The sequence below is a fragment of the Papio anubis genome, chromosome 1 (assembly GCF_008728515.1).
Source record: "Papio anubis isolate 15944 chromosome 1, Panubis1.0, whole genome shotgun sequence".
NCBI lineage: Eukaryota > Metazoa > Chordata > Mammalia > Primates > Cercopithecidae > Papio > Papio anubis.
The window spans coordinates 163,096,499-163,123,605 of record NC_044976.1 but is presented as its reverse complement, the minus strand read 5'-3'; the positions used below and the strand labels follow the sequence as shown (position 1 = coordinate 163,123,605).

The following is a 27,107-nucleotide window of genomic DNA, read 5'->3' as shown; positions in this document are numbered from 1 at the left end:
ATTTAAAGATGTAGGCACTTTGAGAGCCAAGACGGGAGAATCACTTGAGCCTAAGAGTTCAAGACTGGACAGGGTAACATGACAAATCCCATCTCTACAAAAAATACAAAAATTAGCTGGGTGTGGTACCTGTGGTCCCAGCTACTTGGGAGGCTGAGGTGAAAAAATTGTTTGAGTCGAGGAAATGGAGGCTGCAGTGAGCCATGGTCACACCACTGCACTCCAGCACTCTAACCTGGGCAACAGAGCAAGATCCTGTTTCAAAAAAAAAAAAAAAAAAAGGTGTGTAGGGAGCATTGCGGACATCTGTTCATAGAGGGTTAAACAACAGAATTAGACAACCATGTGTATGTCTGGAATCATGTGTTTTTTCCACACATGTAGGAAGGAGAAGGTCGGAACAATGAAAAGATTCTTTTAGTGATCATAGTGGCTCCAAAGCAGATGCTTTGGTATATGTAATACTCATCTATCTTATAAAGAAAATAAGGGAATAATAAAAGCATTTGCTAACCATGTCTAGATACTATAGTAAATGTAAAAATAAAGGGTCTGTTAATCTATTAACTGAGCTTAATATATGATGTGATATAACAGCAGCCTTCAAATATGCAGAGGGCTATAACAGAGATCATGATGAACAGATTTTCATTCTGGCTTAGAAAGACTAGACACAGAAATTAAAGGCATAAATTACTCTATAAGCAAAACAATCTTAACATAACACTCCTTTCAAGGTAGACTATGAATATTTCCACCAATAATATATTTATTAAAATAGATTCATTTTCATTTGTCTTTTAAAGTTAAACATAATTTGCTTAAATGAGGATGAGTATAAGATAACTCACTCATGACCTTGTAGATCACTGAATCAGCCAGCTTTGTATTCAGCTATCAAACAAAATAAAATGTGATCACTAGTGGTTCAAATACATTGGAGTTCTACAGCTAAAGATCTAAAGGAATGAAATCCATGACTAGTACAGAAACATAATAATGCTCTAAGCAACTTACGATATTTTGATGTTTCTTTTCTGACACCCCATTCGATAGGCTTTTGTCCTCATGCTCAGCATCTCCTATCTCATTTGGGATGCTATACATCCACACCTTTCATCCACATTCCAGCAAAAAGAAAGGGAGGGCAAAGTGGTAATATATTTTTCCTAGTGAGATTTTGCCTCTTTATTCAGGGATGGAAACCTTCCCCCAGAAGCTTTTGTCTACACTTATTGGCCAGAAATGTAACATATAACCACTCATTGCTGTCAGAGGTGGGAAGGGGTCCCTGAGAAAGAAATTATTCTTGTTTTCCAGCCTCTATTGTAGCATTTAACAAGGAAGAATGGGATTATGAATAGCTTTGGAATGTTTATCATGTCTTCTAGTTGCCGTAGCTGATAGTCATTTTATATGATTGAATCTATATTGGGCCTTTTATCTGACAAGTTTCCCAATGTACAAAGACTGAAAAAAATAGGCAACCTGCCTCAGACGGGAATAAAGAATGTCAACTGGTCTGGCCAAGTGAGTTAGGAAAGCTAGGATTTAGCCTTGGGTGCATTATTGATGGACAATAAAGGAGTAGATGGCACTCATCCATTCATTCAGTCATTCTTACTGTGCTATGGAATACTTGCTAACTGCAAAGCACAGAGCTAGATGCTAGTAAGAATATAGAAAAGAAAGTCACAGTCTCTGCCTTGAAAACATATTTATTTTATTCGTAGGACAAGACATCTACACATATGCAAACTGTCAATTCATAATGTGTCATGGAAATATAAAAGAAGATATCAGTGAAAGTGGAATGTTCAGAGAAATTTCCATGCAGTTGATAGAATTTAAATCCTAGAATTTCAATAGGTAGTAGGTGTGTCTCAGGCATTCTAGGCGGTGCACAGCAAGAGAGAAGATGGTAATAAAGATAAGGACTGAGAAGAAGTAGGCAATCAGTCATATTTCTGCAAAGCAAGGGAGGCATTGTTAGAAAATTGCATGTGTTAGCTTGTATACACAACTTAGCTTACAATGTTAGCTTTTAGCTAACTGAATACAGATGTGAGAGTTAAAATATACTCTCCTAACAGTAGAATAATGATTGTTAGAGTGGCAGGGATGATCTTACAGAAATAAATATTGGACAACCAGCAAAAACAGTGAAAGCCAGCCATATGGCTATTTGGAGGAAGAGCATTCCAGCTACTCAAATCCAAGGTGGTATCATGGTGCGATGTCTTTTTCGTTTTGTTTTGTTTTAGAGACAGGGTCTCACTATGTTGCTCAGGCTGGTTTCAAACTCCTGAGTTCCTGTGATTCTCCTGCCTCAGCCTCCCGAGTATAGTCACATGCCACCATGCCCAGCTAAGTTATATATAAACATAAGCACAGTGTAACTTGATAGCAAAAAATAATATCACCTAAATTAGGGTTTTGAAGACAATATAGGAGTTAGGTAGATAAAGAAGAGAAGGAAGGGCATAACACAAAGGACCAGAAAGTATTAAAATGTCTGTGTTATGGACTTGCATACAAATTGAGTGCTTTAATTTTGCCTAGCACCTTTCATACCACTACAAGGAATTAACAATATGAGATAGCGTAAGTAAGGGGGCCTGAGAAACTTACATAAACACCCTTGGGTACATGGAAAGTAAATATAAAATGGTGCTGATAATTCTAATTACATAGTTTATAGTTTGAAGTGAGAATGAGTGATAAGGAATTAGGTAGGTTCTGTGTAAGGACAGGTGATTTCAGATCCCAAAAGGGCATGGCTGAATGTTTCAGCCTTTCAGAGTTGGGGAATCCATTTCTTCCTGTGGAAGAATTAGTCTTTAGGTGAATAGATATGTATTGAAGGGAAATTAAGAGAGCATAAGAAAACCCCACTTTACCTGCCAGCTATCCACGGAGGCAGTAACAAGACCACCTGAGAGCTATGGTACAATTAATTTGAAGATATTTGCACACATAAAGTAGGTGTAATGTAACATACAAGCTCAAACATTTGAAATTGATGATATTTGGTTATTGCTGGCCTACAAAAGAAATACTTTTATGTGATTCAGTCTAATGGTAGTAGTTTCAAAAGATTGACTTCTTTGCAAATAAGATGGTTGAAATAGTACCCAAAACTAGCACATTGGGCAAAAATTACAAAGAAATATCTAAGTGGTTGCATAGTAACCACAAAAATGAACACACTTATTTTCAGAGTTCAAACCGTGGTAGATTTGACAGTATGTTTGAAAATGACTAATACTTAGTGTTGTTTACCCTGTCACCACATTCCTGCATAAGGCTCTTTATCTCTGACTGGTCATGCTCACATCTGTTGTCTGCCAGCCTTTTCTGATACCCGCAGGTACCCACCTGCACCCTATGTCCTCCTTTTATGCTTTCTGGCCTCCTTTCATGTACTGTGTCGTCCATCATACTACCTAATCTGCTATATACTCATGAAACTACTTACTTCTTTTGAAAAAAATGTATTATTAGATTTAAATAAATATACACATATATATGTGTGTGTGTATGTGTGTGTATATATATATTTCGCTTCACTTTTTAAAGTTTTCACTTTATTTTTATACTATGTTTTAAGCTTCCCTAATATCTCACTGCTGAATCCCACGGACATGGAATCCATGGCATGGTGAATCCCTGACTTGCCCATTCCTACTAACAGCAGAGTCAGAATCGAATCCAGACCTCCTGCCAGCCACTCCCAGACCCCTTCTTTCCCCAAAGAAAATGAACAATGTATTTTTTGTGCAAAAATATACAATCGGGAATTTTTTAAAATCAGGTTTTATTTTAACTGAATAGCTTACTTAGTCCTGGGGCTTTAAAGTCAACTGAACGATGGAATCTTTTTTTTCAAAATGCGGCATCTTCTTACCCACTTCTGTTATTACTCTCATCATTATGAAAATCACATTTGTGAAAGGAAATGAATTTATATCAGGGTTTCTTTGGCATCACCCAAAGGACCTTAATAAAGAAAACTAATACTAATTTTATTTTCTATTGTGAGCACCTTAATACGGAACTGTAAGAATAATTACTATTCTTAATGCCAAATGAAGCATATAAGTATTACTAGCTTCTTTTTTGAATTAACTTCTATACTTATCTCAGGAGTTTTTATAGTGATATAGACGTTTTGTTAAATAGGTCATGAGTGAAACATACCCCTGGTATAGCTTGACTAGGGCCTACTTTACAGACTTGTCCTGAAATACTGAATATAAATGTTTCTGCTTCTTATTTTTCTTAGCATTTTAAAAGAAAGGCACTGGAAGTCAAAAATCTCCATAATGAAATATTTATAATTATTAAAGACTGTTATACGACCTTATTAGATATGAAAACTATATTCAACATCCTAAATATGAAATGTGATTAGTTCTGAGTTTAAAGATTTGTGATAAAAGAAGACACCATTGAAGAAATACATAGAAAAAGGAAGACAAAATAGCTTTGGACACATTAATAACTTACACAAAAAAATTTTAAAAATTAAATCATCTAAGAGATTTAATATATTATATACCCCAGAAATATTTACCTTATATTTTCAAAGTCTAGAGCATTTCTTCCATAGACTCCAAAACTATTTGTATGTATTATCACCCAGACACAATTTTGAGAGAAGTTTGAATGGCAGTGCAGTTAACAAAAAATACCCACTTTCCTTTACAAGTCTCTATCTAATTCATACTCTCTATTGCTCTTTGCTGCTTCACAAACTTCTTAAAAGATTTTTTTAAAAGATTTTTTTCTAGCCTCCCAGTCTACACTCTCACAGGTTCACATTTACTGCTTTCTGGCTTGTTCTCCCAGCACACCACCAAAACAACTTCCATGCATACACCAGTATCACCTCCCTTGCACCCCCGCCCCGTTTCCAATAAATTAAACCCAATGGACCAAGCTAGAGCATTTATTATACTTCACCTCTCAGAGGCATTTGACGTTATTGACAACTTCCTTCTTTTCAAAATTCTGTCCTCCCCCAATTTTCATGAAACATGAAACTACCTTCTAGTTCTCTTATTTATCTCAGCCCTGTGGCTCCTCTTTCTCTATTCCCTTGTTACATGTTGGTGTTGGTATGTACTCCATTCTAGAACTTTGTCTCCTCTACCCTATGCTATCATTTAGGGTGAAATCACCTACTCCCATTGCTTAATTTGTCTGTTATAAATTTGTGACTTCTACATCTATATCTCCAGGTCTGCTGTCTTTTTTGTATTAAAGACCCATTTCTCCAACTATGTACTAGACATTTCCAACTAGTATCACACTGGTATCCCAAATTCAACATTATTGAACTCAAAAACTTCTTTCATTAACTTGCCTTGCTGTTATATTTCCTATATTGGTGAATTATATCAGCTTCCATACACTTGCCTGAGCCAATATAACCTAGAACATATTCTCCTTTTCCCTTAACTCAGCATTGACTTACAAAGAACATGCTAGGAAGTCTATATTCTTCATGTCTTAAAATATTCACCTCTGCTTCCATTGCCACAACTTTGATTTAGGCCACTCACATTTCTGCAGTAGTCTCTGAGATTGTTATCATTTCATATCTCTGCATTTTTCTTGCTAATGAAACCTTCGTTAATATTATTTTGTAAGTATTTAATTATTTAGTTATCCATGCCTTTCTATATGACTTAAAATTTCACTGGATTTTGCTGCTTTCCTGTAACCTAAAGTTACATCCAGACTGGTCAAAGTGAAGTATGGTAACTGCATTCCCTTTGATAGTGCTGCAAGTAAGACCAGTGAAATGTGAAGGAGTTTTAGGGAAGCTTTTTCCTCAGTCTTAAAAAGAGACAAAAGGAAACAAGACCCCTCTCCCGTCTCTGGTTCATATTTGATGAGAATGTGGCACCTAGTCTTTTTGAGACCAGTAGGGTAGTTTGGCCCACACCCTGTGGATGTCAGAGCAAAACTATGGAAGGAATCTGGGTCCCAATACCATCATCAAACCATTGAGCTAATTCTGTTTTGTAAGACAATAAATTCCTTAGTGTTTACTCTGAGTTCCTTTTTTTCTATAAGTTGTAGCTGAAACCATTTTAACTGTTGTTTTTTGTTTGGTTTGGTTTGGTTTGGTTTGAGATGGAGTCTTGCTCTGTCACCCAGACTGGAGTGCAGTGGCGCCATCTGGGCTCACTGCAACCTCCATCTCCAGGGTTCAAGCAATGCTCCTGTCTCAGTTTCCCAAGTAGCTGGGTTTACAGGTGCACGCCACCACGCCTGGCTAATTTTTTTTTTTTTTTTTGTAGAGATGGGGTTTCACCATGTTGGCCAGGCTAGTCTGATCTACCCATCTTGTCCTACCAAAGTGCTGGGATTACAAGCATGAGCCACTGTGCATGGCCCCATTTTAACTGTATTCTAAAAGCATTTTGCAGTCTGCTAATACACAGCCTTATCTCCAACCTTGCATTCCTAAGTTCCACTCTGCATTCCACAAATGGGATTAACAACCTATTGAAGGCTCTATAATAATTCCTGTCACCTGAGGATAATGTTAAAACTTCTCAGTTTATAAGAGAGGGCCTTCATTATCAGCATCACATTTATTTTCCAGAAAGATTTCTAGCACCCTTCTACCTTACATCTTGCTTTTCAGCCAGGAAGAACAACTTTTACTTTCTGAAATGTACTAGATTCTCAACTTTGGGCCACATTGCTATTTTTTTCCTAAAAGACTCATCATTTTCCTTTCCTACCTCACTCAAACATATCCTTCTTAACTTAGACATTACTTATTTTGGGGAGTCTTCCATTATTACCCTAAGAATAGGGTAAGCATTCTTCCTCCCTCCTTCCATAGAAAGTAGGAAACGATTGTACTTTCACATTGTAATGTGGCTACAGTATGATCAAAATAATTAAATTTAAACAATACTGTATGGATTCAAATTTTTCTCAGCTACTCACAAGCTGAATGATTTCAAACAAGTTATTTATTGTGCCTTATTGTGCTTTCTTTGTCTCTAAAATAGAGGTAATAATTATACACACTTCATATTATTACAATGATTGAGGAAGCTAATGTGTATGGTATATACACATATACATATGTATATATAACCTAGTATAATGCTTGATACATAATAAGTGCTGTGTACATGCCCAGTCAAATAATGGTCATTTGAAAATATTTATTGAGTAAATGAAGAGGAAAGTGTTTATTTTCAATACATTCAAATATATTGTTTTGGTTATTTCCATTACAGAGGTATAATTCCACCCTCAGTTTATTATTCAGAAAAATGGAAGAGTACATTTTAACTGCTCCTCCAGTGATACTATGGAAAACAATCTTCTAGAAAAATAGAGAAGGTGTAATTAATGACTAAAGAATCATATACTCTCAAAGTGAGACAATTTCCCAAGAAATGCGGTAGAATAAGCCTTTTGGTTTCTGATTTTTTTTTTCTTAACTTTCCTTGTATGTTGTAGAAAGTCAAACCAAATTTAAGAAATTGAAATTTTAAAGTATTAATAATGTACTTCTCTCCCAAAATTGTTTTAATGTAATGATTTTTCCCATGTGGATGAATTATGTATGTATCTAGAGGCTAAAAACCATAAAATCAAACTTTTATTAGTAGACATTTGTTGTTCATTTTGTACACCATAAAGCAGCAATCAAAAAGTTTTCCAAACAAATTATTTTATGTATTTTGACTAAATCCAGATTTATCTTCTTAAAATGAAGACCTTTGTTGTAGTTGCATTTGTTCCTCATACGCAGTAGAATGACACAGCCTCTTTGGCTTAGAGGTCATGTCTCCTTTTTACAACACTTGGAGCGGCATCTCATGCTCATCACTTCAGTTAGATAAGGAATGCTGTCCAGTCACAAAGACTCATGAGATCATGTCCAATGAAGGCATTTAACAATAAATTCACAGCTAGTGAATGAGAATTCTATAAAGCAGTTTCAAGTATTAAGCAGATAGGTAGGTAAGCTTTATTATATTTTTTAAATGTGAAATTTTACAATTGTGAAAATTTACAATTTTACAATGTCAGGATGGATAACACTGCCTTTTTAGTAATGGTAGCCTTCATCATCTGCATTATGACTATATAATAATAACATAATAATATACAATAGTATGTTATATATATGGCATACATATTTTATATATATAACATAATATATAACATATATAATAACATATAATTATAACATAATAACTGGGGCTATGATTGCAAACATTTATAAGATGTGCTATGAAAATGTCCTAATCACAAAAACACTTAATTTTAAAGTGAAACAAAATGAATCTATGCTATGCTCTGCTTCATCTTTTGCTGAACTAGTTACAAACAAACCTTTTAAAAATAAGCTTTCAATTTGGGAATAATTTTAGATTTACAGAAAAGTTTCAAAGACAGTTAGGAAAGTCCCCATTTACTCTTCATTTGGTTTCCTCTAATGTTAACATTTGCCAAGGGTACATTTGTTAAAACTAAGAAGTAACCATTGGTACAATGCTATTAACCAAAATTATAACCTTTACTTGAATTTTGCCCATTTCTCCAATATTGTTCTTTTCCTGCCATAGCATCCAATCTAGGACCTCATGTTGCATTTATTTCTTATGTATCTTTAGTCCCCTAGGATTTGTGATGGTTTTCTGCCTTTTTTCTTTTGGAAACTGCTCATTGCCTCTGTTAGTTTTCTGATCCTCTGAGATGTTATTGACAGTAAAATAGCATGTGAATTTCACCTAACTAAAATGTTTATTTGATCCAAAGGCCTGATTTTAAGAATTTGAAAGAAAAAAATGACTGTATTTTTCTCAGTTCTAAACATTTTACTAGAATAGTAATTATATTCTTTCAACTTAGAATTAATATTGATGAGAAGCAAACATCTACATTTAAAAGAAAATATAGTTTTGCTGAGGGAGGTAATAGACAATAAAATGTATCTATTATAGAAAAAAATCCCCAAAACTTTCTCATTAAATGTGCTTTATCTTTACTTCATTACTAATATTTAGCTTTTATTCTTTTAAAAAGCATATGCCAATGATAATATCTCAATAATAATAAGAATCCATCCAATTTTAGTTTGATCTTCCACCTGACTAGGTTTTATTGGATTAAATTATCATAAAGAGACAAAATAATGCAAAAAGTGATAAATCTATAAACCTTCCCTAAGATTTCCCATAGAATGATCAACCCAAATGTGTTCTTTATTTTATGCCATGAAATGACATACTGTGTCAAGAACTGAATTTCATCATATGTGAGACATAAAACTATTTTTATATCTCTATAAATTGGGCATGAATCATGAAAGTATGCTGATAAACTGATCATTTGAAAACACAGAGTCAATTTTCCCTGGAAGAGTTTCTCATTATAAAGGAAAGGCAACCATCTTTTTCCGTCTAGCTTTATCAGGTCAGGAGCTATATTCTCGGAATGGGTAAGTAATTTCTGTTGTACCTACTAATTTCATTTAAAAAGATAACTAGAGAATATTGGAAGCATTATTGTAGAACTGTGTCAAAGACCGAAATATCATTCCTACCTTAGACTGTACCTCAAGATCGAAGCTCTGGATGCTATCTGGAATTAAAATGTTTACATTAAGATTAAAAATCAGTAAAATAAATGTTTGAAATGAAAACCAGACAAATAATGAATAATAACTAAGTCAAGCCAGTTTTATTTAATTCAGTACATGGAGTATTAATGCGCTGTATGAATGCCCAAGGTAGTACTGGACATTACAAGGTCTTTAGGAACCGTGCTTCTGAGTTTTAAAATGGTGACTAGTTTAGTATAGATTCAACATAAGCATTAGGTGTTCTTTTGACATTTGGGAATCAGCCAATCAACAGGAGGAATAGTAAATTGAATACAAACTTGAAAGAGACCATGTCTTTTTTTCATCCAACTGTGAAAAACTTTCTTTGTACAATTGTTAAACTTAAGAAACAGATGGTAGATCTGTATCAGTCAGTGAGGGGTTTCTGAAGTACTTTTCTGGATGAATGCCAAGAAACCGGGTTCCTGAGACTTTGCATGGCTCTGGATTTGTTCTGAGCTGTTCAGTGAAGTGAGGCCTGGCATTCAGAACCCGGGGGGAGGGAGAGTAGTCATTCCCATTGCCTTGCACAAAGATAGAATCAGAGGTGACAGGTCATTGGAAAATCACATCTTGAGAGTTGGTATCTTTATTTTGAGTTGGTATCTTTTTGAGAGTTGATCACTCATAAGCCTTGCTTTTGATAACATTTCTTTAAATTCCTCCAAGGAACAAAGGGAAGTGCAAAAAGAATATGATAAAATACAGCATTGAATGAGATAGGTGTATTCAAGTTAATGGGCACACTAAATACTGTAATCTGGAAACATAACTCAGATTTCTTTTCTTCTTTGCTCAGTACAAGTTGCATGATCATAGAATATTTATGTAAAAATCAGAAATCAAGGTCAAGAGGGTAGGCATATTTAGATTCTTGCCCTATTCATAATTAACAATAAAATAAGATTTTGTGTCCTGATTAAAAGAATGGGTGGCTCAGCCTGCATAACCTCTTAGTTTTATCTATAACTGGATTTCTGAATCTCTTTTGAAAATTACTACCATTGGTGGTCACTGAGTGAAAAAAGCAGAAGGATAGACTGGTGTTAACTGTAATGAACATTTATCCAACATTACCTGTGGTCCTGCTGTCCATTTTAAATTCTAAAAGCATTTTACAACCTGCTGATACATGGCCTCATCTCCAACCTTGCATTCCTAAGTTCCGCTCTGCATTCCACAAATGGGATTAATCACCTACTGACAGCTCTATAATAATTCCTGTCACCTGAGGATAATGTTAAAACTTCTCAGTTTATAAGAGAGGGCCTTCATTATCAGCGTCACATTTATTTTCCAGAAAGATTTCTAGCACACTTCTACCTTACATCTTGCTTTTCAGCCAGGAAGAACAACTTTTACTTTCTGAAATGTACTAGATTCTCAACGTTGGGCCACATTGCTATTTTTGTTTTTCTAAAAGACTCATCATTTTCCTTTCCTACCTCACTCAAACATATCCTTCTTAACTTAGACATTACTTATTTGGGGGGAGTCTTCCATTATTACCCTAAGAATAGGGTAAGCATTCTTCCTCCCTGCTTCCGTAGAAAGTAGGAAACGATTGCACTTTCACATTGTAATGTGGCTACAGTATGACCAAAATGATTAAATTTAAACAATACTGTGTGGATTCAAATTTTTCTCAGCTATGCACAAGCAAAAGCCTCCTGCATTTATTGCTTTATCTAATCCTCATATCAACACATATATAAACTAGATTTTATGATTATGGCTCTAAAAACAAGGAGACTAAACCTCACAAATATCACTTAACCTGTATAAGACCTTAGTTGGCTGAGCTAGGATTCGAAACTATGTCATTCCGAGGACAATATAAAGTCCAGCTCTTTATTTCCACATAGGGATGTATATTTTCAGGTACAGTTTTACATTTTGTTCTTTATTGCATGAACATAAATGTAGATACATATGAAAATTCAAAAGCACATGAAAATGCCAAGAGGAAATGCAATACCATCTTATGAAATGAGGAATTACACATATCTTACAGTGAGTTTCAAAATTATATTGCTCAAAGTATTTTTACTGTGGAACCATAGGCACAAACTATACTAAGAGTAAATCCAAAAATGTTTATTGTCCTTCTATAAACTAACTACTGTGTAGGATACAAAAGATGCTGATTTCACCAGTGCCTTTAAGAAGGACAAATCAAATTAAAAAGTCAAAATGCCTGAAGGTGATAATCTAGATGGTGGTAACAATAACAGTAATTACTACCATTTATAGAACTTTTTGATCTTGTTCACTCAACATTTCTATTTTTATTCAATTATAAGCAAACAGCAGAATTAACCCAACATTCAACAACTCCAGATCAGCTTTTCTTACCCCCATGAAGAGCTATCAATTTAACAACTATAGTTGTAAGGATTCCTAATAAGCTGTCAATGAGCACTGCTGCCAGTCTAGATGGCCATGTCCCAACAACAGCAAAGCCACTCTCCCTAATGCTTTTTCCAGGATTGCTTTTTAAAGGGTCCAGAGCAAGATACTGACGCCTATTAAGGCATCTGAGATGCACCGTGTTGGGGTTTAGCCTCCATGCCAGTCAGCCTCTGGTTTTCTAGGTCAGCGACAGCACCATAAAAACACGCTGAGTACAATTCTGGTCTCAGGATCACAAAGGCAGAGAGGCAACCAATCCTTTTTCCTTTATTTTTTTTTTTGGTGGGGGTGGCGCGTGGGTAACCTCCCTTAAAGATTCTTTGATGCTTTGCTCTATTACTGTAGGCTTGGTCTTTTTTCCCCCAGCTTTTTCTTCTTTAAACTCTGCATTGCTACTTTCATATTAATTTGATGACCCCATCACAGTACCAAAATATTCCTCAAAATAGAGTTCCACTTTGATCAAAACATACACCAGAGTGAGTGAGTGACTAGAATTATAAAGGCCAGGTAGCAGAAAAAGTTACCCTAAACCATCTGACTGCTCATGTCTTGCCTGTGCAAAGGAGAGCCGGAAGAGGAGAAATCTATTATACATGCAACACTGAACTGGAGAACAGGGCTTGGGGCCTCTGGGACAGTTCAGGTCCCTGAGCTGCCCCCTACTTCCCAGACAGCTGCTCGTGCAGTGCAGTTTGGGCACAAAGTCATCCCACTCAGCCTGGTAATGCTTGTTGGCCACTGGGGCCCTGAGCTCGTTGTTGTTGTTGTTGTTGTTGTTGTTTTTGAGACTGAGTCTTGCTTTGTCGCCAGGCTAAAGTGCAGTGGCCCGATCTCGCCTCACTGCAACCTGTGCCACCCGGGTTCAAGCCATTCTCCTGCCTCAGTCTCCCGAGTAGCTGGGACTACAGGCTGGCGCCACCACACCCAGCTTTTTTTTTTTTTTTTTTTTTTTGTATTTTTAGTAGAGACGGGGTTTCACCACGTTGGCCAGCATGATCTTGATTTACTGACCTCGTGATCCACCGGCCTCAGCCTCCCAAAGTGCTGGGATTACAGGAGTGAGCCACCACGCCCGGCAGAGCTCGTACTTTTGACTGAAGGATGCCGTTTTTAATTTGCCACCGTGGCCTCCAGATCCATTGCTGAGGATGGGCTGGTCACATTTCAGCAGCCTGTCCCGCTTGTAAACCAGGCAGGCATAGCGGTGGAGGCCTGTGCCCTCCGGAGGCCCCGAGCCCACGTAATGGAGAGGACTGTGCCACTGCTGATGTCATTGCCCTTCATGTTGACCACCAGGAAATGACGCCATTCTGTGTACTGGGGCTCTTTCCTGCCGGGAGCATCGGGGTCTGTTAGGACGAAGATGTAGAGTTTCCTTTAATCAAGATCATCCCATGAAATGCTGGAGGGTCTGTTAACCTAGGTGGGCGTCAGCACTTTGCCCAGCTCGTCCACCGCCGCCCTGGCGTAGGTGACAGGCAGCGAGTGCTGCGGCTGCCCGTCCACTTCCTGCAGGCTCAAGGGACTGAATCGCTTGCTGAGGTCCCCCTGGCATAGCTGCGCAAGAGCGGAGCGCGCAGCTGGGAGTTCTGCTAGGCCAGGCGCAGGCGCAACGGCGACTCGACAGCCTCTGAAAACTAGCCAGGGAAGCCGGGGTTCATTTATATTATTTTTAAAATATTACTAAAAGCTTCACAAACTGTCTTGTTTAATAGCCACAACATTGGGAGGCCGAGGCGGGTGGGTTACTTGAGGTCAGGAGTTCGAGACCATTCTGGACAACATGGTGAAGTCCCGTCTCTACTAAAAATACAAATATTAGCCAGGTGTGGTGCTGCATGCTTGTAATCCCATCATCTACTCAGGAGGCTGAGGCAGGAGAACCGCTTGAACCCGGGAGGTGGAGGTTGCAGTGAACTGAGATAGTGCCACAGCACTCCAGCCTGGGCCACAGAGCAAACTCTCTCATAAAAGAAAAAAAAAAAAAAAAAGATACAACAGTCTCCTTTTAACTGAAGAGGAATGATGTAAAGTTATATAAAGTTCAGAGGAATTGATGTAAAGTGAATAGTAAAGAGTTTGGAATCTACTAAAATATTTTAACAGGAAAGGGACACACATCAGTGCATTTTACAAGTAGATCAATGTGGCAGTATCTAGCATGCGTGGGGAAGGGATGGAGGAAGTCGTCAGTTTAGAAACTGAGTATAAACATTATTGAAATAGGACATGATAAGTACCTGGACCAGGGTAAAGGCAATGGAAAGTAAGAGGAAGCCACAGACCACAGATACTAGGAATTCAAGGACTATGTACCGAAATTCAGGAGAATGATGTGAAATGGATGCTCTGAATCCTCTATTCCCAGGAGGCAGCATTATGGAGTTAGGAGGAAATGCAGGAGCTTTGGATCCTAGTAGACCTGGGATTGAGTTTTTGCACTGTTACTCTATATTCGAAGCAATATATTTAAACCAGCTGTGTCTTCCTTTTGTCCTTTATAAAACAAGAATAATAATGCTTATCACATAGAAATATTAGGAGGATTATATATGATAATGTATCAAATAGTAGATATTCGGTAAATGTTCCTTGTTTACTAAAGATCGAGAAACCACTTTCTGATGTATAAAGGGATGAAGAGCTGGCCCAATATGAATTTTCCCAAAGAAGTTAAATGCAAAGGATCTCATTATCCTTTTCAGGATTTATTATTTATGAATGTTAATATATTATTTTAATATTTTCTATCTTATGAAATAATTATTTAGTCAGAACATAAGACAACTGGTAGGAATACACAGCATGGAAAATGGTTACCAACTAGGGCTGCAGGGTATCAGGGAATGTGACAAGGCAGCAAAATGTTTCTACACATGTCTTTTTTTTCAGGCATTGTCTTTCATGAGACAATGTGTATCTAGGAAGCTGTTCAACTTAGCGCAGTGCATTTGCTTGCAAAGGGTGCAATGCCATGTTTCCCACTGGTAGGGTTGTATTTCATATGTGATGATAATGTCTCTGAACAAATAGGAAATATCCTTGCCTAGACTATATTTTATCATTTCATTATCTAGTGGTAAAGGAATGTGAGTTCTGTTTATAAACAAACATTTTGTCTTACTTTTTTCTTTGTGATTTATTTTCTCCAAGTTTCATAATGTAATGAATTAATAAAGTTTAATTGCTGGCCAAATCAACGGTGACTTTTTATGTTTTTAAATATAAGATTGGGTTTAACTTATTTTTGTCATCAAAATAGCATTCGTGCTTTTCAAAATGAAGTGCTTCTGAAATAAAATGCATAATAAAACTAACCTTACTTTTGAAATACATTTCTATTGAAGCAAACGCAAATCAATCTGGAAATTCAGCATTTTGTAGCAGTTAAATGTATAGTCAGGCAGCTCAACGTCAACTAGAGAAGTTGTGGTTTTAACCCCGAGATAGGGCTGATTATGCTGGTGCTATGGCAACCTATTGCACCATTTGGTAGCGCCTGTGTGCTTAACCGCATGAGCTGCGCCTCTTCCTTTCCTATAAAGACTCAGAATCAGAAAAACAGAAGTACACCGAAGAGAAGAAACCACAAGAGCAGTAAAGACACTGCTGTTAGCTTTTAGCTGTGCAAACAGCAGTCTTATGAGAACAACACATTGAAAACCTCTTCTATTTGAAAGTGTAGCTTTTCCCATTATGCCTGGGTTCCTTTAATGATTTTGAAAGTAAACCAAGTGTTTCTGTTCAGAGTTTTCATTAAAGGGAAATAAGAAAAACTAAGCAGTGCATTTATCAGCCTTTGCTTTTATTATTCTCGGCTTTTAGGAGTGGAAGGCTTTTGTGCAGCCTCAGCGGACATTGGATTCTGTTTGTGAGATGGGAGATTAGTTTCTATTAGGTGCACTCCCTATAATCTAACATTTATTTTCTGTGAATTTTTTATTTTATTGTAGTTAGTTCACAAAAAAGCACAATTTTAATTTCTCTCCTGGCTCATTTAGAAAGGGTTGTGGTTGGTGCTGTAAACACGTTTCTACAGAACTAGGTTAAATTCACAGACACTCACTGTCTTAGCACTGTTTATTTTCTATGGGGAGCTTCATTCACCTATTCTTTCCCTCACCCCACTTCTTTTACAAGGTGTAGGTTGATTGGCAAAAGCTTTTGTTTGTTTTGCTTTGTTTCAAAGCACAGACATAATAAAATCATGACTTTTTTTAGCATGTTCTGTTCTTCTTTCCTTACAGATTTGGGTAAAAATACTGAAGGACAGACAAGTTCATTCTACCATTTTTGTCAGCCATAGGCCTATTCACTTTTCCTCTCCTGTTCTTCTGAAATATAAGAATCTACCCCTTTTGTAGTCATTGTCCAGCAATTTGCAGTTTTTAACAATAAATTTTAATGTGTGGTACTCTGAATCCCATTTTGATGATTATACATAATATTTACTCATTTTTGAGTCCCTAATAGTTCTTTAGCACAAATACTGGATTTAGCGTTAAATATTTTTTCCTTATAGCGCAATGTAGTTGAACAAGCATGGAGGTTTTTAGAGTCAGACAGATCTGCATTTAAATCTAGACTCATTTTGCTACAAGTTCTTTAGCCTTGCATACACATATTTATGATTTTGAACTTTCGTCTATGAAAAGAAGAGAATACCATCTACTTTGTAGGATTTCTACAATGATTAGATAAAATAATATGTAACAGTATTTAAGACAGCGTCATCCACATAGTAGCTGCTTATTAAATAGTAAACACTGTTGATAGCACTAAATACACTAATAAATATTTGACCACCTATGCAAACATCTTTTGATGATTCTTTGTACTTTAACGATGTTCACAACCGATCCTAGAGGAAGCAAAGAGCTACAAAAATGTATACTTACTAAGACATTAATATAATTAAATGTTTTTTGCTATCTGAAGTATATTGTATAAATCAGGTATATATCCCTGGATTTAGGTAAATGAAAACATACATTTTCATAAGAAGCAAAAATACAACTAATATGGGAATAAACCTATTCTGGAAAATGTTTAAAAAGAAAATATGGATAAGGAAGCATCTTTCTCAGTTGTTCTTAACCCTTGTTTCCATCACAATCACCATCAGAGCTTTAAGAAAGTATCAGTGCACAGATCACGCTACCCCACAAATCTACTAAATCAGATTTTCCAGAGTTGGAGCCGAGAAATCATATTTAATTAACCTTTTAATCATATTTAAATATGCCCAGTCAGGATCAATACAAATAAAGGAGTGATATTTTACCTTACTCAGGATAATAATACTGGTTACACACACACAAATATACATAACTGATAACAAGCCAGAATTTTGTAAACTATGTTCTCAGAAACATTGCAGTTACATCGTACAAGTGTCCTATAGTATGTCCATGGGAAAAAATGAGTTTGTGGCAAATACTTTTAGGAGATCTTGAGCTAAACGAAGTGACATAAGTTTCTCTATGCTTTTAATATATTAACACACTTTATAAATATCTCCAAAGGGTATGTAGCATGAATTACTTCTGAAACAGATTTGACTATGGGACATTTAAAGGCACACATATCTAAATCAAAGACTTCAATCTGACCATCATTACACAGGAAGTGATAATCATTTTCCCCCTGACTTGTAGATGAATATTTTAAGACAGAAAAAAAAGCAGTGTAACTGATTGTTCTTAGATGGTTATCTAGCAGCCTTTATTAATTTTTTGTCATTCATTGTTTTGTTAATCAACATGCCTGCAATATATAACATGATGTTTTAGGTCAGGTGTAAAATACCTACAAATGCATTCCTAGTTTTAGAGGTGTGTGTTTGCAAACTCATATGTATTCACAAGCAAAAAATATTATTTTAAATATTGGACACCATAATTCATTGGGAGACAACCAGATATGATTGCTATCTTTAAATTTTTTTAATTATTTGATTTTATTCCTCTCATGGCCCCCAAATTTTGCCATCTTTATCCTCAATTCTGCTTTACATAATGATATTTTTATTTATTATTTGCATTATTATTTAAAATGTGTGTCTATAATTTGAAAGTTTAAATAGTACTGTAAGGCCTAGAGTAAATAACAACAGTCTTTTGCTCCCACCCCTCTCTTGATATTTTGTGATTTTTAAATGTTATCTTTTATTGTTGTGCTGTTTCTTTAAAAAAAAAAAAAAGATTTTTGCCAGTATCTGTTGACTTCTTCTCTTGATCTTGAAATGTTGCTTTTTATAACCTCTTGCTCTTTGTTCAGGGATGCAATGTTTTATCATTTCTGAAAATATGAATTGTAGTTGGTTATCCTTTCTTTTGCTCCTTGCATTGCCTCATTCTCCCAAGTCCTTCTTTTGTTTATTTGAGCTCCATCTTTATTTCTTATTAGAGGCTTTGGTCTAGTGTTTCTTGGATGTCCGTTTGTATTTAAGGCCTCAATAAAGGGATGTTGAAATTCTCTGGACATTGGTGGAGTTCATAAATTCACGTGCCTTAACTGGATTGAATGAAATCAGAAAGGCACTAAACTCACTGAGTCTTAGTTTCCTATCGAATGAAATGTGTGTCAATAATCACTAAAATCCTTTGCTTCTGTCTGAGTAGAAATCTTTGGAATTATTTTCTGATGATAAGCAGGACGTGCTTTACTCACGAGATTCCAAACATAATATTAATATATGCAATATTTTAACATAAAGTCCACATAAAGAATAAGAAAATCATTAAATAGACACTACATCAAATCTAACACTTTCATTGTGTGTGCCTGTGAGAAATTTACTTACATTTACTTAACTCTTTTAGGTCCCAGTTTCATTTCCTATAAAAAAGGATAAATAATGCTAACTCATTGACTTGCTGGGATGTTTAAAGGAAAAAAAAAATATATATATATATATAAAAGAGGTGTGCATAATGTCTGCTACATAACATTTCAGTAAACTGTTGCTATCATTATTGTATTGACTGATTAAGCTAATGGAGGGTAGAAAAGACTGTTTCTTGTGGTTTTCTGAAATCCTAACACCTGGTTTGTCACTGCCCAGAGTGCTTACTCCATAAATACTTGATAATTTAATATGATTTGTTAGAGTTATTGTCTGTGGATCACATAGCAGATTTCCAGCATAAAGAAAAGTGTAATTCTCTTATTTTTATTGTATACTTTATTATTATCATGCATTGCTAAGAAAGGAAAGCCATACATATCTGTTTCAGCTGACCCTTATTTTTTGTCTTGATTTGCTTTTTTCCACTTTTGTACAGCCTTTATGTTTATGGAGGTCAAGTATGCATTCTCAACCTTCAAAACATGCTATCATTCATTTTAGGGCAGATGCTGAGAATAAGTATTTATTTCATCTATTCTATTTTACCCTTCTGCCCTTGTACTTTTCCCAGATTTGCAGAACTAGACAGGTTTAAATTCCCTTGGAAATAGCATCCCATTTTTTTTTAGGGGGGAGGGAGAACGGGTGGTATTTAAAGCCCAAGTATGTCTTTTGAAATGCCGTTTTCACTCAAATTGATTCCTAGTTTTTGCTGAAATCTCTGATCGGGGACTTAGGGGTGTGACTTCAAGGTAACTTTGATTTGTCATCATTTAAACATTTTGAGTTGTAAAAGAAACATATTGGGAAAGGTAAATTCAGTAACAATACATGTGTTAGAATAACACAGCTTTGAAGATCAAATGTTCTGTTATCTACATTTTCATCTGTTTAATGTATCTAGTCAATTCCATTGGTGATTCACAACAGGATTATAATGGGAAAAAGAGCTCTTAGATAATTTACAGATTTTTAGTGCTATGGTGCCACCTACTGAAATATTACTAAATACTCCTTTGACTAACGAAAATGCAAGGCTTTTAAGTTTAAAAAAATGTAAAAAATTTCATCCCTAGAAAATAAAAGTTAAACTATAGAATGTAGTAACTGTAATATGTAGAACACTAGATATTTTACTGTGTTTCATTTCATATTGATTTGATGTGTTCATAGAATTTGAGAGAAAGCTCAATGCAGTTCATACTTTGATAAATAGTGGTGCCTTTTCTTTATTGTCACACACCTACACGTGTGCCCTCTTAATTTCCATTACTATTTCACATATTTTTCTTTACCTATTTTCCACACCTTCCCAGTATTGTTCATAAAGAATGTTTACATATATTGTAGTGTAATTTGTATTAAATAATCTCCAAATATTAAATAAATATTTATTATGCACTAGTTATTAAGTACTTTATGCAAAAATGTTATTTGCTCTTCCCAAATCTGTTTGACTCCACTAAGAATATATTGTCACTTTTAAATAATACAGGAACTAGGGTACAGTACAAGGCTGTCTACGTACATAAAACAAATTAGGTAGCTACATCAGTTCATTTGTTTTGCACTGGACAAGCAGAATAATATTTAACCATATACTCCAGTCTAAATGGATAGGTCATGAAATAGTTGAATATCTTATACGACCAATCTTTTTTGTTGTTGTTTTTTGTTTTTGAGTCAGGGTCTCACTCTGTCACCCAGGCTGGAGTGCAGTGGCACCATCACATCTCACTACAGCCTCAACCCCCACTCCTGGGCTTAGCCTCCCAAGTAGCTGGGACTATAGGCACACATCAGCACACCTGGCTGATTTTTGTGTTTTTAGTAGAGATGAGGTTTTACATGTTGCCCAGCCTGGATCACTTGGCTCAAGTGATCCACCTGCCTCTCCCTCCCAAAGTGCTGGGATTCCAGGTGTGCACCACTGCACCTGGCCACAACCAATCTCATCAGGTCTTTTTTTCTATCAGTGAAGATTCAGCACAGTAGCTTCTGTCTATGATTTTAGTAATGTTTGATAATGTTTGCACATATGAAGTGCAACAGACAATTGAAGTCATTGCTCATGTAGTTTAGGAAGAACTAAAATATGATAGAGACATTAATAACTTATTGCAGATATTTGGTTGTATAGTTTTCTCTAAGTAGTTAAGTACCTTCACCTACCCCCTACCTTATTTAATATATAAAGGCATTCTCCACCAAAATATTTGTTAGTGTACTGCTAACATTGATATAAAAATCATTAGATGGGTTGATTCCAAGTCTTTGCTATTGTGAATAGTGACAGACTGGATTAAGAAAATGTGGCACATATACACCATGGAATACTATGCAGCCATAAAAAAGGATGAGTTCGTGTCCTTTGTAGGGACATTGGTGCAGCTGAAAACCACCATTCTCAGCAAACTTTCGCAAGAACAGAAAACCAAACCCTGCATGTTCTCACTCATAGGTGGGAATTGAACAATGAGAACACTTGGACATGGGAAGGGGAACATCACACACTAGGGCCTATTATGGGGAGCAGGGAGAGGGGAAGGATGGCATTGGGAATTATAACTGATGTAAATGATGAGTTGATGGGTGCTGACGAGTTGATGGGTGCAGCACACCAACATGGCACATGTATACATATGTAACAAACCTGCACGTTGTGCACATGTACCCTAGAACTTAAAGTATAATAAAAAAAAATACAGGAGCAAACACACACACACACACACACACACAAAATCATTAGATCACTTTTTGGGGGGCATGTCCTTTAGATGCTATGTAGGTGTTTTAATTAAGCTATTTTATATAGGTCACATTTAGTGTGTTCCTACTTTAAGACTGCTAAAATTTTTAATATTAAAAAGATTGAAAACATAGACTTATGTAATCTAGTGCACACGGCTTGTGAAAATTGATATGTTGCTTCAAGTTGGATCACTCTAGTGTCTACATTATATTCTTAAGGGCATTGGCTTACATTTTAAAGTAGTTTTTAACTTTAAATTTTTATTTTAAATTGATTCTATGTGTTTTTCTCAAGGACAAAAACACTTTTCTGTCATGGATCATGTTGACTAAAAGTGTTACCAAAACTAAAAATCTGTTTATAGGGATTTTATGACCATGAGGACAAGTGAGTTTAGTCTTACACTAAGTCTAAACAGTGATGCTGAAGTCTTGGAATTTTGTTTTAAAAAGATAAAATGGTGTGGGGCGTGTGTGCGTGTGTGTGTGTGTGTGTTCACGTGCATATTTGAAACAGTATATAAAAATGAAATAATACAGTGTAGCCTAAAAATCACTCAGTGGAGGAATTTAGAATCATATCCAGTGATAAATCCGTGTACAAATAAACACATATTCAATTCAAGAGGCCTTTATGCGAAGTAAGCATGAACATAGAAGAAAGGAAAATGTTAGATCTTTATATATTATGCTGTTTTCCAAGGATATTAAATTTTGCTGCATTAAAGATGAAAAGATTTGAGGAAATTTTGAATATGAAGCGATGATGAGGTCAGAAAAAAAAAATATATATATATATATATATGCCCGTTATTCTGTCCTCTAGCTCCAGAAACTTCTTAACATCTAAACAAAAAGTCTGTAAATTTTAGTAATTGTGCTTGATATTAGTGTGATTTGGTTGACTTTCCTGTCAAAACAATATTCTGTAATAAATTAAGTCGACACACCTCTGAGTTTTCTCTAATATTTGTTTGTACCATTATAGAGCATTCACTCAGCATATTATGATTTAATCTGCATATCTATTTTTAGGGTCAAGGTTATTTTAGCATTTGTAGCACTACTAGTAATTTACTTGCAGTCAAATTATGATTAAGATGCATTTTTACTTAGCTTATGAGTTTTTAATAAATACCTTCTCTAAAAGATTTTCATACTTAAAATTTCATACGAAGAGGAAAGGCTGTCAAGACAAGTTGATGGGAAAAGAGGGATGCCTGATGAGTGAGAGTATGGCCTGTAAAGTCAGACAGGCTCAGGTTCAAATCTGGCTCACATATACTAAACTGGCCTTGTGAACTTGGCCAAGACACCTGACTTTTCTAAGCTTCGTAGGGTTTTTGTGGTGCTTAAGAAGAAAACATAAGCAAAAGACTTAGTATAGTGCCTGGCACCCAGTAAACACTCAATACATATTAACAATTAATAATAATAAAATATCATTTTTAAATTATTATTTAAAAAAGTAAATCATTAGAGACAGTCTTCTCCATTTTGGTAATTTACCTCTTGTCCTTCTTTTCAGAAGTTCGATTAAAATACTATACATCATGTATTTCTTTTAAAAAACTCATTGCTTTTGGGTCACTTGGAAGTTTATTAATCTCTCTGAGACATGGAACATGTATGTAGTCTGATGCATAGTGTACTGGTTGGAAACAGTTCTAATATATTTACTCAGGTATTCACAGTTCTTTTGTTCAAAAAGAAATAGCTTCACATAGTGTCCCAGCATTTTTCTTCTCATTTCTGTAGTAAACGGATGATGAATTATAATTTTCTTCTACGAAACGCTCTCTATAGTTGGTGACAACAAGATAGTAAATCAGAACAATAGAATATAGTGGTCTGTGGAATTAGTGGTGCAGGTAACATTAAGATTCCTCTTTTCTCTGTCATCAAATTTACTTTCTGATTTCTCCTCTGTATTAACTGATCCAATGGCTTCCATCATTCTGAGGAAAAAGTTCAATCTCCTTTTCAAGGTCTACAATGCTTGCTCCTTGACTCTTCTTCTAAAGCTGTTATCATCAGATCTGTTTGGTTTCTCCTTTGCACTTACTCATGCTTAAAAGAATCCAACAATTACTTATGAATCACTTCTTATACACAAAACTCTTGGCTACAGCTGCTTCTCTTTCTCTCCTCCTCTTCCTCTTATTATGTGATTCATGTTGATGTTGATGGGAGCAATTTTGATTATTAGTCTTAATCAGGTGTATCCATGAGTGAAATGTCTTTGCAGATAACTAGATATATGTCTCTTATGGATTATAAGCTTTTCCAGGGCAAGGATCATGCTTTGATCATGTTTGAACCTAGTCTCTAACAGCATGCCAGCACAAAAATATATGTTTCTTGAACCTAAGTGAACTAAATTAACTTGTTTCAAGTTCCAAGGAATTAGGTGCTTGCATGAGAAGGGGCATATCAACATAATTTTAGATACTTAAGAGCTCATGTATTTCTCAGATAAAGAAGATATATGTGTTGTATAAAGTATGTTCACACACTCAAAAGCAACTTGGATATTTTAAATTTGGCGATATGCTGTGTTCTTCACAAACAACAAAGGACACTTCCTTTCATTTCAAACATGAGAGGTATTAATTATTACTATACTAATATTTTTTTCTTATTACCACTTTTGCAAACCAACACAATTCTAAGACCTTAATTTAGAGGGAAATAAGAACAAATAAGAAGAGTGGGAACACTGTTAATGGGAAAATAAACATAATAATAGTTTACATGAAACAGAAAGATAAAAGTTAACTAGATAAGAAATGGGACAAAAATACAAACAATATCAATTAAAAACAATATTTAAGTATGAATTATTAAGAAAAAGAGAAATACAATGAGAAAATAAGAAAGTAAATATGTTAATAATTATGTATCACCCATCAATGATATAAAAATACATTTTACTTCAAGGAATAAGCCAGGGAATGTCATTGAAAAATACTGAGTGATGCTCCTCTGACGGCAACTCTGAAGGAAGAAAACGTTTTCACATCAGTTTGTTCTCAGAAGATAAAATATAAAGGCAGGAAGTCACCTTAAGTATCAGCTAATTCACTCTTCCATCTGATCTCTGATTCCCTTTAACAATCTGAGTTTGTTGTCATTGGAAAAGAACTTTAGAATTTTTTAAGTAGGCATTTACTAAGATGAGGGATGAAAACATTGCACTTCACTGTAGACTGAATCTAGTTCACATGATGCCAAGAAAGCTGCTCTTTTCAACATTTCCACAAACCCAGATGATAAATCCAGTTGACCCATGTTAATCTCCCATGTTTATCCCGCATGTTAATCCCCATATTATTTCACTTCAACCACTTCCTTCTTGAAATACCCTCTACTCTTTATTCCTGTTTGCTACAGTTTTTCTCCTACTTGGAAAATTTGATTACCTATGCCGGCTCTCTCCTTAATATTCACTGAACTTCAGGATTCTATCTTAGACACTGTTGCAGGAAGTCAGGGACCCCGGACGGAGGGACTGGCTGAAGCCATGGCAGAAGAACATAAATTGTGATGATTTCATGGGCATTTATTAGTTCCCCAAACTAATACTTTTATAATTTCTTACGCCTGTCGTTACTGCAATCTCCGACAAATTGTGTAGATTTCATGGACACTTACCACTTCCCCAATCAATACCCTTGTGATTTCCTATGCCTGTCTACTTCAATCTCTTAATCCCATCATCTTTGTAAGCTGAGGAGGATGTATGTCGCCTCAGGACCCTGTGATCATTGCGTTAACTGCACAAATTGTTTATAGAGCGTGTGTGTTTGAGCAATATGAAATCTGGGCACCTTGAAAAAAGAACAGGATAACAGCAATGTTTGGGGAACAAGAGAGATAACCTTAAATTCTGACTGCCAGTAAGCCAGGCAGAACAGAGCCATATTTCTCTTCTTTCAAAAGCAAATAGGAGAAATATCGCTGAATTCTTTTTCTCATCAAGGAGCATCCCTGAGAAAGAGAATGCACCCCTGGGGGTAGGCCTCTAAAATGGCTGCTTTGGGGGTGGCTGTCTTTTACTGTGGTAGACAAAGGGATGAAATAAGCCCCAGTCTCCGTAGGGCTCCCAGGCTTATTAGGACGAGGAAATTCCCACCTAATGAATTTTGATCAGACGGGTTGTCTGCTCTCAAACCCTGTCTCCTGATATGATGTTATCAATGACAATGGGTCCCCGAAACTCATTAGCAATTTTAATTTTGCCCCTTCCTGTGGTCCTGTGATCTCGCCCTGCCTCCATTTGCTTTGTGATATTTTATTACCTTGTGAAGCATGTGATCTCTGTGACCCACACCCTATTCGTACACTCCCTCCCCTTTTGAAAATCGCTAATAAAAACTTGCTGGTTTTACGGCTAAGGGGGGCATCACGGAACCTGCCAACATATGATGTCTCCCCCGGACACCCAGTTTTAAAATTTCTCTCTGATACTCTTTCCCTTTGTTTCTCAGACCAGCCGGCACTTAGGGAAATAGAAAAGAACCCACGTTGAATATCGGGAGTGGGGTTCACCCAATAGGACTCTTCTCTTTTACATAGTTTGGTGATCTCCTTCACCTCCGTAGCTGTAAAATGTATCTGTATGCTGATCTATAGCATCAACCCAGATGTATAGCATGAGCTACGAACCTCTGTGTTCGAATGCTATTAAACATTTTCACATGGAATCTCAAGCAAATTCCAATTCACCTCTCTCTACTCATTGTTTATTATTTCTTAAGTTCAGTGAAACTACAACTCACTAGCATGTTAAACTATCAGTCGAGATATTTTCCATATTACTCTTTCTCCTTTATTCTCACTTGCAAGGATTTACGAAGTCTTGGTGATGCTTAAGCGTTTCATATGTCCTTTTCCCCATCCTTTCTTTTGGGGTACAATTCTTCTTATGTAGAACATCATCTCTCTCTGTTTTGCTTTGGTTTTAGTCTCCTGATTTTCCTGCCCTCACCTTTGCTCTCTAATAATCCATTTTCCATTTCCTGAAAGGTTGATCTAAAATTCAAATGTTTCTCCATTAGGCCTCCCATTAAAGAAAGACATCCCTCTAATGGATATCTAAAGCCTGTAAGATAAATCCCAGCTTCTTATTCCTCTGGGACCAAGCTAGCTATATGCAATCCTTTAGGTCGTACCTTAAATACATCCAATAAACCCTCTATATCAACTCCTCTACCAGCCAACCACCAACCCTGGAAATATAAATAAGATGATCCTGTTATGTGCTCCTTTAGCACATTCTGTCTCACCTGTCATCACGCTGTATTGATTGTTTTTGTTCATATCTCACACTAAATTGAGCTCATTGAGGGCAGGGAATTTTTATATGTTGGTCATATTATATCCCTAGCATGTAGCATAATGTCTAGCACAAAATAGGTGCTCAATTAATCGTCATTA

General features: G+C 35.9%; 1 protein-coding gene and 1 pseudogene across 10 annotated transcripts in view; one reads left to right on the top strand and one right to left on the bottom strand.

Moving 5' to 3' along the window:
- PTPRC (protein tyrosine phosphatase receptor type C) overlaps window positions 1-27,107 on the top strand; it is a 122,235-nt gene that overhangs the window by 27,819 nt on the left and 67,309 nt on the right. The gene's annotated exons all lie outside the window — the stretch shown is intronic.
- Window positions 13,045-26,725, bottom strand: LOC103878859 (annotated as a pseudogene).